At 35.1% G+C, this 15859-nt stretch overlaps 1 pseudogene across 1 annotated transcript in view; it reads right to left on the reverse strand.

The window, feature by feature from the left end:
* Window positions 1–15859, reverse strand: part of LOC143244404 (uncharacterized) — a 298731-nt pseudogene that overhangs the window by 176005 nt on the left and 106867 nt on the right. The window contains exon 3 of the transcript XR_013025052.1: window positions 9738–9829. The product of XR_013025052.1 is annotated as an uncharacterized LOC143244404 (transcript). The remainder of the gene's footprint in view (window positions 1–9737; window positions 9830–15859) is intronic.

Genomic DNA, 15859 nt, shown 5'->3' on the forward strand with positions numbered 1-15859 from the left:
CAAGCCTCGATTAACAATATTATACTAATAATCAAAAGGTTTCGATCAAAAACATTTTACGTCAAACAGTATTCTGGTATTAACCGATACGTGTCGTCGGCAAGGAGTGTGACGTAGGTAGTGTTGGTGAGATACTACTATGTACTCTTGTCCTCAGAAAACTATTAATAAATCGGATAAAGAATGTTATTTTAAAATATATAATAAGTATTCTGCCGTTTTTTATGATATACATAATTGATAATGGTCAAGATGATTGGTTGGTTGGTTGGTTGATTTAGTGTTTTATCGCACAAAGCAGCTAGGCTATTCGTGCCAACCTTCCGGTAAAAAGGTAAAATTAAATAAATTTAGTATAAAATTTCTAAAAGGAAATTAAGGTAAAACAAAACAAAGTTTAAAAACATAAATAGCATAAAACCAATGTTTACATCTTGTCTACAACATTAAGAGAAAAAACTACAGTAATAGAAGTCGTAAAGGACTTTCTGTAGCATGATTGTAATTATCATAACCCGCCAGGAAGACCAACAGGTAAGTACAAAAACACCGTCAGTCACCTGAAGTTGGCCTTTTCAGTCCTGGTTTAAAATTACTTAACGTTACGACCATTTTATAATTTCAAATCAAACTAGATGGGCCGTGATTCTTAAAAGAGAACCACATTAAAAGAGGTTTAATGTATAAATTAAAAACGTAAATAACATTAAAATATTAATAGCCTTTAAAAAACAAAACATTACCAAGGTGAACAGCGTCGGCGTCACCAATAACACTGTCAAATGTTATGGACAAATCTTGGGACAGAACATGTTTAAAATGGTGCCGTTGTTGAGAGTCGTAACGACGGCAAGAAAGTAAAATGTGGCTTACAGTGATTTGAGTGTTACACAAACTACACACTGGTGCATAAGTTCCAGATAAAAGAAAACGATGAGTTAAAAAACTGTAACCAATGCGTAGTCTAGTTAGAACAACTTCCTCTTGTAGATCCTTACGGAAGCAAGAAGGCCAAAGTTTTTATTTGGAAAAGCTTGTTTTCGCGTCGCTCACTCTAAGTCGACTGCCAGCTGGCACGGAGCCGAACCTTGAATACAGGACCATAGTTTACGTGTGGAACAGGCACAGGGGTAATAGTGCGAGAGCAGATAGATTTAGCTGCGGTGTCGGCGAGCTCGTTCCCGCGAATACCAACGTGGCCCGGTGTCCAGAAAAACTGGATAAAAGTAGACGTTAAAGAGAAATGGGCCAGTTGGTTTTGAATATCGGTGAGAACAGGGTGTGAATTAACGTGAAGCAATTCCATTGCCAGTAGAAAACAAAGCGAGTTAGTGAAAATGGTGCAGTTTGGGTATTTCTTATCTTCTATGTGATCCAGGGCAAGAGAAATGGCGTACAGTTCAGCAGTGAACACAGTAGCTGAAGACGGGATTCTGCACGCAACCACCGAATCGCAACAAACCATGGCAGAGCCCACTGAATTACCTGATTTGGAACCATCCATATAAATAGGAATTAAAAGATCGTTCGAAAGATGTTCAGCAAATAACAGACAATATTTCCAATCAAGAGTGTCTGCTTTTTTTCGATGACTTAAAGATAGGTCACATTTGGGGATTGTAAAAAGCCATGGTAGGATGGGCTAACCAGTGGATACAACGATGTTATCCAATGATAGACCAAATTCATCCAACTGCGCCTGGAAACGAAGGCCAAAAGGAGCAATGGCAGACCATCTGTTCTGAAAATGTATGGCCCACCGAGAAAGTAAAACACAACCCCAGGTGGGATGCTTTGGTAAGGAACGAAGTTTCGAAGCATATAGTAAAGTCCGTTGCAAACGGCGGAGGTGCAAAGAAGGTTCATGAGATTCTATGTATAACCTATAAACTGGGGTAGTACAGAAAGCCCCAGTGCACAACCGAAGTCCTTAATGATGAATGGGGTCCAGCATCGTTAAGGCAGAGGGTCTGGCAGAGCCATAGACTAATGATCCATAGTCGAGTTTCGATCGAATAAGAGCACGATATATCTTTAGCATAGAACATCAATCCGCTCCCCAAGTGGTGAAAGAGAGGACACGAAGGTTGTTCAGTGCTCTTGTACATTTGATTCGTAGCTATTTGATGTGTGGTATAAAGGTCAGCTTACAGTCAAAGATAAGCCCCAAGAACTTTGTCTCAGGGACCACAGGCAGCACAACTTCACTGATACGGAGTTCAGGATCAGGGTGAATACCCCGTTGGTTGCAAAAGTGCATGAAAACGGTTTTAGAGAGAGAGAAGTTAAAGCCGTTTGCTGTGGTCCACTTCAGTAAACGATAGAGAGAAGTCTGTAGTTGCCACTCAATATACCTCATGTTCGACGACTGACATGAGAGGTGAAAGTCGTCGACATAGAGCCCGTTTGCAACAGTAAGAGGGAGTTGTTCAGTGATGACATTAATTTTTAAACTGAAAAGTGTGACACTCAAAATACAGCTCTGAGGGACTTCTAGTTCCTGTAGAAAGAACGGGAAAGTGTCGAACCAGAAATATGGAGATCTCGCAAAATGCCATACCTCCATGTTCTATCATAAGCCTTCTCAATGTCAAATAATATTGGTACAAGATGTTGTCGTTTGAGAAAGGCTTCTCTGATCGACGCGTCAAGTCGAATCAGGTGGTCCATAGTGGAGTTCTGTCGTCGGAACCCGCACTGGATGGGCGAGAGGAAGTTGTTTCATTCGAGGAAACAAACAAGACGAGCATTAATCATTCTCTCTAAGGTCTTACAGAGACAGCTCGTCAAAGCAATTGGACAGTAGTTTGAAGGAATATTGGGATTCTTCCCAGGCTTAGAGAAAGGTAAGACAATAGCCTGGCGCCAGGCATTGTTTTGCATCTTGGGGTGGGAGAAGAAGATATATCTGAGAAAATGCTTGTACCTGGAACCAAAGGATGTGGATTTTGGGTTTTTTTAGAATGCATGTAAGGGATAGAGATGGGTGTTGAAGTTGATTCGTCAACTTTTTTAACCATGGAGGTCAAAAGGCTTTTCATTTGTTTTGAGAACGATTTTTTGGAGACACAGAGAGATGTCTGCACTCCCACTGTAGTTGTGGAACGAAGTGCAGCAGTATACGTCCGAGATGAAGCGGTGGACAGCAATTTTCGAGCATCAGGATAAGTAATGTTATGAATCGTTTTCAAACGCTGCACCTCTTTTTCTTCCAACTATTTAGGGCAAGAAAGAAAGTAGGTCAGGGAGAGCCATTGCAATTGACGCAATGAGGATCCGTTTCACACTCATAGGCATCATGGTTCTTGCCACCACAATGAGCACACGTCAGGGAACCACGACATGACGTCTTTGAGTGACCAAATCTCTGACACTGGAAACATCTGAGAGGGTTTGGAATGTATGGCCGTATCCTGCAATTAAGGTAACCTACTTTGATGGTGGCAGGTGGACGTTATGATGTAAATGTCAGAATAAAGATACTGGTCGGCATCATAATTCCATCTTTGTGAGTGGAGATACACCTCACTGCAGAAACTCCTTGGGTGGAGAAACCAGCGAGAATCTCTGACTAGGGGATGTTTATGAAATCCCTATTAACAATAACTCCTCGTGATGAATTCAAAGTAGCATGAGGTGTAACCTAAATAGGTACATCCCCAATCGCCTTTGAATTCAAGAGGAGTTCACTGTGTTGAGATGTGGATTTTTCATTAATATATCACCAGATCGAAGCTTCTTTATTGACTTTGGAGAGCCAGCAAGTCCCTCTAGTCCCTTCTGAATAAAAAAGGAGGACATTTGCCTTAAAGGTTTTTCTGAAGGAGAATATAGTATAAGAAAATGAGGTAGAACAGGTGTTACACATGTTGAAGATTGCTGCTCAGAAACTTCAAAACTGTTTTTTCACTATTTTATTTAATTTTTTATTTAGAGGATCTATAATAAAAAAGGAATATTTCGATGTCCACTGACCCCACCTACCATGGAACCCTACGAGGGGACGCACTACAATGTTAAACAAGGACATTGCAACAACTCCAGCATTTCGTGAGTACTATATCCAAACACCAGCATCAGATACAATGTCCACAACACCTGTTGAGAACTTCCAACACTGGTACTTGGTTCATCCTAGCCCAAATGGACCAGCCGATTGACCCAAGGAGGGCTACCCCAAGACCGCCCGTCTACAGGTATTAAGGGCCAATGTGGTGTGTTAGGGTTGGACCCTCAACCACCAGGAGCTCCTCCCCCCCTTCACGGGTCGCCACACACAGCAAACATGTGGGTGGATGTTTAGATTTCAGAGGAGGTAAACTAAAAGAACAAAACCTTCACTGGGAGGTTCCCTCATCACGTACAGGAATCCACACCGAGGTTGTCATGATGAAATGGTCAAAATCGTTTACGTCATACAATACTAGCTATATTTGAAACGCAGTTGACTTTTCTTCGAACAGCGTCTATTATACGATTAACTTCATTTAATTGAGAAGCACAAATAAAAATTATTAATTTTTAATTTGTGTTGTGAAATTCAAACTATTTCTCTAACCTGTGACGCTCAAGACTAACGTGGCTATTGACTGAAACGATGAAACTCGTAATGGGGTTTCCGTAATAATTAAATGTCTATACTGTTACGTCGTATCAAAATTTTCAAATCCGTCTTTAAATGATTAGATTGTGTGACAAAATTTTTATTTTTTCTTGTTCCTGGGCAGAAAGTGTTATTTCCCAGTTGCTTATGTGTCAAGTAAGTGGAAAAGACCTATTTTTCTCTTCAAACGTTTCTTGAACTTACAAGAATTTTCAAGAAATTTCCAGAATGTTGTGGGATTTACGAGAATTTTCTAGAATGTCATAGAACTTGCGAGAATTTTCTAGAATGTTATAGAAATTACGAGAATTTTCAAGAACATTTTGGAATTTTATAGAACTTTCCATAGTAATATATATACAGGTGCTCACCATTCGCCACTTCAGTTTAGTTCTAGCTGCTGAAGTGAACACAGGCTTATCCAAGGAGGTTTTTCCAAGTTTCCATGTTATCTTTGCTTTCGGGACAGCAGAGACACCGCAGAGCACTACAAAAGAAAGCACTGGCCACAACGGACCGAGTTCTGTGTGGGAAGGCACAATGTCAAGTGTGAGCCACTAGTCAATATCCAGAAGGTGTTGTTCTCGCCATTGCACATAAAATTGGGTCTTATGAAACAATATATTACAGCACTTGATAAGGAGTCTGTAGCCTTCAAGTACCTTTGAGACTTCTTCCCTAAGCTGTCTGAAGCAAAAAAAAAAAAAGCTTGGGGCAGCTTTGTCGCAGTGGTTTGGGGCTTCTTGGGCAATCACAAGGCCGAAAATTATATGGAACTGGTTGAGGGTCTGGTGAAGAACTACGGCAAAATGGTTTGCAGGATGTGCCCGAAAGTCCATACCCTTGACGCTCATCTTGATAAATTCAAGGAGGACATAGGAGCATACTCAGAGGAGCAAGGCGAGCGCTTCCACCAAGATATACTGGACTTTGAACACCGCTACCAAGGAGCGTGTAAAGAAAACATGATGGGAAACTATATTTGGGGGCTGATACGTGAAAGTGATTTACATAACAGTGGCAAATCTCGTAAAGCTACTCACTTCTGTACATTTTTGTTCATTTGTTATATAACTTTAATATTAATACATGTAAATCTTGATTCATATGTTGTTTTATTCAGACCTTATGTAACTGATAATGTGCAAATTTTCCTGATTTTGCATAGAAAATAGGTTAATTTCTAAATTTCATTATCCAGGTCACAAAAGCAAAGTTTGAAAGCACTCAATCCAGGAACAAAATTTGAGTTACATAGTGTTATACCTTCGTACCATTACTGATACTGACCTGTGTATTACTACTACGTTAACCAGAAAATAGGAAAGCTCTTCCTGTCAACGAATACTACAAGCACCTTTGTAGGATCGTATGTCGTCCTACAAGTTCGACAATGGAAGGATTTTATAATATGTAATGAAGAGAAACCAAATTGAAGTAAAAATGTATTTTCAAGAAGGCTGGTATAGATATTAGCGCTTTAATTAAAATAAAATACAGATCAACGTTTCGACCTTCTTAGGTCATCTTCAGGTTAACACTTTCTCTTTGTTATCCTGAAGATGACCTAAGAAGGTTAGAACGTTGTTCTGCGCTTTATTTTAAGTAAAGTGCTAATACCTATACCAGCTGTCTTGAGAATACAGTATTCATAATAACTATATGAATATATACAATATCATACAGTTCCATAGGTTTAATAGTGTAACGGTATTTGTAATATCTATGTTTATAAGATCACACAGTTCCATAGGTTTAATAGTGTTACGGTATTTGTAATAGGTAACTTGTAGGGCGTGACGGATTTAGTATCATATATATATTTTAATATCAATGTTCGTTTAAATTAAGTTTATGTTTAGAAATGTATATAACTTACTCCCTTAAATCTGTACTGCGAAAGTTCCATCTATTCACTTAAGTTGTGAAATATTCTTGAGTGTAAGAATCAACAATATATTTGTGTACGTAAACACTGGTGTATCATCAATATTATTGCCTAAACTGAAGTTTCGAGAAACTTTCTTTCCTCGCGCCTATAAATAAGATCAACGCGACGAGTCAACAGAGAGTATACTGTATACTTATTAATTTACTATAGGTCATGTACTATACATCTTGCAAGCTATAACTATGATTAACGCTTATTAACTGGGCACTTCAGATATATGACTGTAGTATTTATATATTTCGAACATTATAAACCTTCAACTTTAACAGATTTACATTAGAAATTAGTATTTTTCACGAAAATATTATATAACTTTAGCTGTGAAAAACTCATGTAAGATCAGTGAATAGTGAATAACGCGGAGCTAGTTAGCTCGCTAGTAAGAGCCTTGTACCTATATCAACTCGAAATCGTGAACCTTCTATAAAGTACAAAGGAAGTTCCAAACCAGAAAGAAAACACAATATTCTTTGTAAAAGGTTTATACATAGATCATTATTTGTAATAATCGTTATTGTACATTGTGTTCTTGTTTGTATAATAAAATAAATTTCGATTAATAACGAATCTGTGTGTATCAATGTTGTTAGCAAATATCATAAAATGGATGCATATCAATATTTATTTACTTATAAATTTCAATTCTCATTTCACTTTGTTCTAGACTACTTGGAATTGTAATAGGTAACATAATAAATTGGGGGCTCGTCCGCGATAAATGTTAAAACGTAACAAGGGTCATTCAGTTCCAAATGTTTAACAATGAAAAGGCATTTTTAATAACTAGTTTGAGGGACTATCTAATTCAATAAGTTTAACAGTGATACGATATTCGTAAGAAGTAGTTTGTGAAATTATTTTGTTCCATAGTTTCAACAGTAAAAAATGAATAGATAGATAACTAAAAGCCTCGCTGGACAACAATTAAACGTTGTAGGAATTTTAAAATATCCAACACTTCCATGTTTTCCGCAACATGTTTAAACCACACGATAACCAAACGAGTACGGAAATGTCTAAATGTAGAATAACTAATACCGAAAAAACCCATAAGAATAAAAATACCACAAAACGTGCTTGTAACATATGATCAATTTACAGGAAACCGGTTTCCGAAGTGTCATTGTAAAAAGTAGGGTTAAGAGAACTGTTTTGTCAATACCCACTGATCTGTATTCAGATCGGTGTCAATAGCTTACGACGGTTACCATGGATACTAGGCTCTTCAGCAACCTTTGACTATGCGTCATATACAAAAGCTTTCCATTTTAATAATAACATTTCTACGCTTTCTTTCCTTTCTCGGTTTTCGTCCCTTGAGCAAAATACGAGTAATAGCTTTGCGAGAGCATGTTATTTCTATCAGAATGTCGTAACTTGTTGCTAACAAAAAATAATTCTTAAGCCTCATTAACTTACTTTTTTATTTCTTTACCATCCAAAAAAAAATTAGTGTTAAAAAGAGTAAATGTATCACCTATTACACCAATGAATATTATTAGTCTTATAGGTCGGTGTACTGGCCGACGTGTGTTTTTTCCTCTATGTCCCTGAAATATCGTTAAGTGTGTGTTTTCTTATAGCAAAGCCACGTCGGGCTATCTGCTGAGCCCACCGAGGGGAATCGAACCCCTGATTTTGCGTTGTAAATCCGAAGACATACCGCTGTACTAGCGGGGAACGGAAATATCGTAAAATATATATATATTGTTAAGGAATTCCACAACCATTTGTGTTTGTTTAAACACTGTAACGGCCTTGCATGGCCAGATAGTTATTTAACTCGTAATCTGAGGTTCGCGGGTTCGAATCCCGTCACACTAAACGTGCTTGCCCTTTCAGCCATGGGGCGTTATAATGTGACGGTCAATCGCACTATTTGTTGATAAAAGAGTAGCCCAAAAATTGACGAGTGGTGGTGATGACTAGCTTCTTTCGCTTTAGTCTTACACTGCTAAATTATAGACGGCTAGCACAGATAGCCCTCAAGTAGCTTTACGCGAAATTTAAAAATCAAACAAACAAAACACTGTACCAATAATTTTGAGGCTTTGTTAAGAAACAAACTTATAATTGAAGCACACACTACTAGCATGAGACTGAAGAAACACAGAAAATTAAAAAATAAATCTGGCTGTGATGACAAACAAACGTTTTTCTTTATTTTTTTTCGGTCCGCAGAATGTTTTAAGTTAATATTTTAAAAGCGTATTTATTTAAATTCATTATATTTTAAAATCAAGATATTTTATATCAACAGAGAATATAAATGAATAACAAGTAATAATATTGAAAACTAAGGCAAATTGTAATGCAATTTCAGATGTTTGCTGTGCACAACTGTTCCTGGCCATGTCCGTCTCTCTAGAAACCTATTATGTCTAATCACCTTCCTGATATTTCGCAAACCACCATATCTGTCTAATTAATAATTATGACCTATCTCCGAAATATCATTAACCAGTTACCACGAGCTCAGCTAGAACGTTTTCTCGTGCGGGGCAAAGGAAGACATGAATATCCCTGAACACCCCCAGTTTCGAAAGTTTTTTTCATCAAAAAAACCAGATCCCGATCTCGGTTTTGTTTTTTTCTGTAAAAGGTGTTTTATGTGCTCTAGAGGTTGCATTTAAAGATTAAAATAGTTTGGAAACCAATAATCAATCATAAGGACATCTCGAGTTGTTTTCTTTTTTCAGTGATGTCGAGAAAACCCACTTGTAGAGAAAATATATATGTAGAAACGGCTTACCTTTTTATCATGAAGTATGCAAAAAGTTTTTTATATGTGTATTAATACGTGTGAAGGGAGTCAGTCATCCAGATGCTTTTCTTTCTTTTAAATGTTACAAATAAAACGATAAAGATGTCAAGGACAAACATGAAACTAAATGTCGAGTTTAGTAGATTAACTTGAACATGAAACTAAATGTCGAGTTTAGTAGATGAATTCGAACATGAAACTAAATGTCGAATTTAGTAGATGAACTCGAAATATTGGTTTTTCATTGTACCCATCATCGATGTTCTAAAATCATTTGAAGAAAATCAAATGATAGACATAGGATAGAGTATTTTTGAGATATTAGAAGAAACTGATAGATACTGGTGAGTAAACTAAACATAGTAAAACAAGGATCGTAAATATATAATAAACGCAAAGACAAGCATAGATAGACTTACGTTCTGAAACATCTATAGCAGTATTGGAAAACAGGTCAACCAGGGTGGACTTCACATAGCTGCTTTAAGGAACACGTTGAACGTTGTTAATCCTATAAATAATCAGGGAAAACAGTTTAATCGCAAGACAAAGACAACAAGAACACAGCTAGAGTTTGTGATCTATCTGGAACAATGGACAAGAAAAGTATTAAACTCACTAGAGATTGAGAAAATACTTTGAAATTTTATAAAACTAGTAGCATTAAAAGTCCGTTACTATTAAAATACCTTAAACAGAATATCAAATATTCTTTTCGGAAAGACTTTCGAAGATAAGCTAATACATCTTTTGAACATTTAACGTAATGCATCTATCTTGAGTCTTTGGCAAATATCATTCACTCTAGACAGATTTGGCACATTAAAATTTATAGTCAGTAAAACCTGAAATTACAAAATCCGTTGTTTCTTTTTTGTGGATTTTTAAGACTATCTGTCTGTAAACATACCATTTTTTTCAAAAATATGATAAGCTTTTTACTTTCCAGAAGAATTCTTTAATATTATTTGTGTATGCAATGATAGAATCATCACTTTGATAGATAGCACAAATCATTCATTTTGTTCCGCCTATTTTATAAGACGTATATATTGATTTAGATACACCATATAATGATCAGGTGGTTAGGGCGCTCGACTCGAAGTCTGAGGGCGTGGGTTGGAATCACTATCACACCAAAGATGATCGTTCTTTCAGTTGTGGGGGCGCTGTAATATTACGATCAGTTCCTCTGTTCGTTAATAAAAGTTTAGCCCAAGAGTCGGCGGAGGATGGTGATGACTAATTTCCTTTTCTTTTGTCTTACACTGCTAAATTAGGGATGGCTAGCGCAGATAGTTCTCGTGATATGCTAAAAACACGTAGGTCAAAGAAGCGTGGATAAAACTGACATGGAAACCGTTATAACCTGAGCGCTTTCGAAAGGTGGACCTTTCTTCTTCAGGAGTAATCTAGGATAGTTCTCATGTAGCTTTGCGCGAAAATTCAAAACAAACAAACATTGTATAATATTCTAGTTACAACGAATTTTTTGTTTCCGAGAAAAATCCATGATTTTCCTTGCACAATACGGTAGGGACATTTTCAATATTGGCGTTTATGCGTCTTGTTAACAGTTTTTGTCTTTAGTTTTCAATTAATTGTAATCAATTTCATTAATGACGAATGAAAACTTTTTTTTATATTGTGTATACATAAAGGGTAAAGACATTTCGCTGACTTCCGTTAATATTTATTGTTTGACAAATATTAATGACGCACATAAACATAGGAAAACGGAACATTAAGTATACATTACCATAACAACGAAACTCGTTGATTTTCATACACAAAATCACGTTAATAATATATAAATACTTTTATTACGATGAAGTTAACGTTATATCAGTGAAATCCGTTTATATTCGTAGACGAAGTTATAGCAATAATGATGTAGAGAGATGATTTAATTACGAATTTAAGATAGATTAGGGAGCGATCTCTAAAATGGACTATTTGATCTGCCCAAAGTAGTATTTTTCTAGAAAAACAAACGAACATATAAGAATCTTCGAACACCAGTACTTACGTTGTGAAATTGTAATCGAGTAGAACGTACTTAAACATAATCCTATAGTCTCTTTCTTAGACCTTGGATATTCGCGTAAATGTGTGTTGTGTATTTCAACATTGTTTAACCAAATTTTCAGGTACGTATTTTAATGTTGCTCGTTTATAATGTCGTGATTCATGCTTTGAAAAAGCTTAATTTACGACCGACTTTCTTCCCCAAGAAATCAGCAGTTTCAATTTAAATCAAAGTTAGCTTAAAATAGTTAATTCCTTATAAATCTTATAGCTACAATTAAAAGTAACATCTGAAAAAAAAAAGAGAAAAAAGATATTTTAGATTATTTATTGTAATTAAACAGAAATATACACAGTGACTGTTTGTGTTTTTATAACCACGGGTATCGCATTCCAGTTTCTAAAGGTGTAAATCTGCAGACATACCACTGTGCCACTTGGGGGAAGGGGCTAATTTAGATGAGCACAACAGTGTTTACAATCTCAGAATGCTTGGTTTGGTTTGTTTTTAATTTAGCGCAAAGCTGCACGAGAGCTTTCTGCGCTAACATTATCTAATTTAGCAGTGTAAGACTAGAGGGAAGGGAGCTAGTTATCACCACCCACCGCCAACTCTTGGGCTACTATTTTACCAACGAATAGTGGGATTGAACGTAACATTATAACGCCCCCACGGCTGAAAGGGCGAACATGTTTAGTGTGACGGAGATATGAACCCGAGACACTCAGGTTACGAGCCGAGTGCCTTAACCATCTGACCATGTCGGGCCCTCTCCTGCACTGAATGCAATTTATGTCCAAGTGTAATACTTCCAACATGTTATTAAGGGTTATTTTCTGCATTTCTACGTTATTTCTCATGTCTTGAATGCTACACATTTTACTCTATTTTTCTCGTGACATTAATATTGTGTTTTTACTTTATTTATTACGTCTTCAAAATTACACCTTTTATCATATCGCGTTTCTTCTGTATTTTGTTTTCTTGTTTTTTTTTCTCGTTACATTAATATTTTATTTCTATTGCATTTATTATGTCTTTAACAAAAACTTTTTTTACTCAAAGCTTTGGGTTGCAAAATATTTTTCTCGATGTTGGAATCTGTAATATTTTTTACTTAGGGATTCCAGTTACGGAATATTTTTCTCAGGACTTGTGATTGCAGTATATTTTTTGATAGTCCTGTAGACAGCATTTTTGATGATAAATGTTTTGTAAATGATTCACCGATCTTTTTTTTTGTTCCTTCTGCATTATAGCCAATACGATTTTTCTTTTTCTTAGAAGATGTAATTGTTTCTGAAGAGAGAACAAACACGTACAGCAATAACACAAATCGTAATTGTAAAGAAATTTATTGCTTACGCAATTAAACTGGTTTAAACTTTCTCAAGGAGACAGAACAGATGAGTTAGTAGAAACGAATGAATCATGCTCTAAATCTTGCTTTTAGCAAAGCGCAGCATCCTAATAGCAAGAAGAAAACATTAAATCGACAAGAAAGAATCACTGCGAGAGCTCCCACCTTCTAAGAATGAAGGACAGTTACAACGACACGATTCCACTCTCTTCTTGATGAACGACCTGTCATAAAACGCGGGAAAGAAAAGATACATTAAGATCTATACAGAAGGTTTAAGTGAACCACTGGCGCGCCTTAAACACGAAAAAACCTGCTAGATGAACAGCACTGAAATTTGCTCAGCGATAACAAACATCTTTCATAGCTCGGCCACTAGAATAGATATGCTGTTTCTCTTAGAAATATGATTTTATGAGAACAGCAAGTGCTACTTCATACCAATGTGAATTTGTTTGTTTTTTTAATTAGAATCTTCTTTATATGTATAATGTTTTTTTTTTCGCATTTTACAGATTCTAGATTTCTGTAGTGCGTGGGATTCATCTTTCTCCCATCAATTTATACAATGTGTTTTCGTATTTTACAGATTCTAGATTTCTAGAGTCCATGGGGCTCACCCTCCTCCCATGGATCAACAGTAAGTTAACGAACTTACCACACTAAAATTTGGGATTCGATTACCCACAATTAACAGACAGCAGACAGTCCATTGTGAAATTTTGTGCTAATAAATCATTGTTTAGTTTTGTAAATCAATACAAAGCTATACAATGGGCTGTCTATGATCTACCCATCACGGGTATCGAAATTTATTTTCTAACGTCTTAAGTCCGCAAAAGTACCCTGTACGATTGGGTGGCACTAAGAAACGGCAAATGCAGTCCGTGTGACTTTTGTATTTATCGTTTCTTAGCATAGTTGATCTTTTATTTTACAATTTTTATATTATCTCCCCAACCTCAGTACCACAGCGGTATTTCTACAGACCCACAATGCTAAAAACCGGGTTTCATTACCAGTAGCGAGCAGAGCACACATAGCCCATTGTCTAACTTTGTGTTTAATTTCAAATAAACAAACAAAACAAACTTATATGAAAATAATTAGCTTCATAATTGCAAAGCATCGACCGAAGTATAGAGCCCAAAACCATATTGTCTAATAATAATAATATTGCTCATAAACTTAACATGAACAGAAATAATTAGTTAATAATAATAAGTGTTATTCTTAAGTATATAACGCTACAAAGCTAAAAGTATGTCTTTTTGTAACTGTACTAAGCCTATTAGAGCTCGTGTAACTATACACGAATTCTAGTAGGCTTTAAACAAACACTGTACATTATTCGACGGGCATGTTAGTCCTAGCAATTCATCATTACTGTGCAACACTGTAGGGCTCACTAAAGTTTGGAGCTTATTATGTAATATTATCTCCAAAAAATGTAAAGCGATCCTTTCGATGAAATATTAAACAGTAATAAGCTCATACGTTTCAGAATAAATGAGAATTATGAATAACTGCAGAGCTTCAGAAAGTCTACCGACAAAATTAAGATTAAAAAAAAAGAAATATATACATGAATCTAAACTTGCTGATAAAATCAAGTCGTAATTATCAATATTTTCTTTAATTACTAGACTTGTAATATAAATTAATCAATACATGATAAATTTCGTAAGTAAATTTTACTATTATTATTATTTTATTATTCTTACTATAATTATTATTATTTTATTATTCTTACTATTATTATTATTATTATTTTATTATTCTTACTATTATTATTATTATTTTATTATTCTTACTATAATTATTATTATTTTATTATTCTTACTATTATTATTATTATTATTTTATTATTCTTACTATTATTATTATTATTTTATTATTCTTACTATAATTATTATTATTTTATTATTCTTACTATTATTATTATTATTATTTTATTATTCTTACTATTATTATTATTATTTTATTATTCTTACTATGTGCGCAAATAGTGGAATTCAAACTAAATTTAACTGATGCACTGACACTGCTACTGAACATTCTACAATTTAAACCAGTTTCCAGTCACCAAATTATTAAATCATTTTTAATATATACTTCTAACTTTAACCTCATTAACTTAAATGAAAACGGTCCAAGAACTGCTTATTACTTGTTTCGTATAGAAACGCAATAATCGTTTGCTATTTTGATATCCACGGGGCTCTAACGACCTGATTATCACTTATCAGCATTTTAGTTAGAGCTCGTATAATTAGAGCAATATAGGCCAAATATCTGAACTCTGCTATATATATATATATATAACTATGCATATTTTCAACGCTTAGCTCAGCTGTTCGGTTTCTTTCTTTCACGGATACGAAATTTTAGACGGAACGAAAAAATGTATAAGCTACTTTTTTGGTTGATTTACTAATATCACAGCTTTGTAGAACATGAAATAATTTATAAATGATCCTACTAATGGCTAATCTTCTTAAATAATATTTATAGATTAATTAAAACAAGTCTAATTACATCCATCATTAACAGTCTTATCTGAATCTTTAAGGGTATTGAAGTATCCGGAAACATTGATAAGCATGGTTTCGTGGTAATGAAATATCCGGAAACATGATTTCATTGCAGAGAAATATCCGGAAACATAGTTTCATGTCAGCGAAATATCTGGAAACATAGTTTCATGGCATTGAAATAAATATAACCAATCAGTAGATTCATTGTAATGTAATATTTACAGTCGAACTTCATTGTATTACTAACTTTGGGCGTTTCAGTATCTAAAATCAATTTTTTTTTAGACCTAAAGTTTAATAATAATAACAAAATAAAAATGTAAAGTGTGACCTACTAAATGATGATAAAGCAGGGAAGTTAGAGACTAGCTGTTACCTTCGAACGCTCTTCGATTAGACCGGCGGCATATTTTCAGTTTTTCCGTCATAGAGCTTCTACTCCAGATGCAAATTAAACTTACACGGATTAAAAATCCGTGATATCCGTTGGCAACAGTCGATTTTCACAGACCTTTCATATGAAAGTTGTAAAGTATTTGTTGCTTGATTAAAGACGAAAAAAAAAATTCAACAGTAAATACTTATAAAATTTTAATCTCTCAAATGTATTGAGCA

The sequence above is a fragment of the Tachypleus tridentatus genome, chromosome 2 (genome assembly GCF_004210375.1).
Source record: "Tachypleus tridentatus isolate NWPU-2018 chromosome 2, ASM421037v1, whole genome shotgun sequence".
Lineage (NCBI taxonomy): Eukaryota > Metazoa > Arthropoda > Merostomata > Xiphosura > Limulidae > Tachypleus > Tachypleus tridentatus.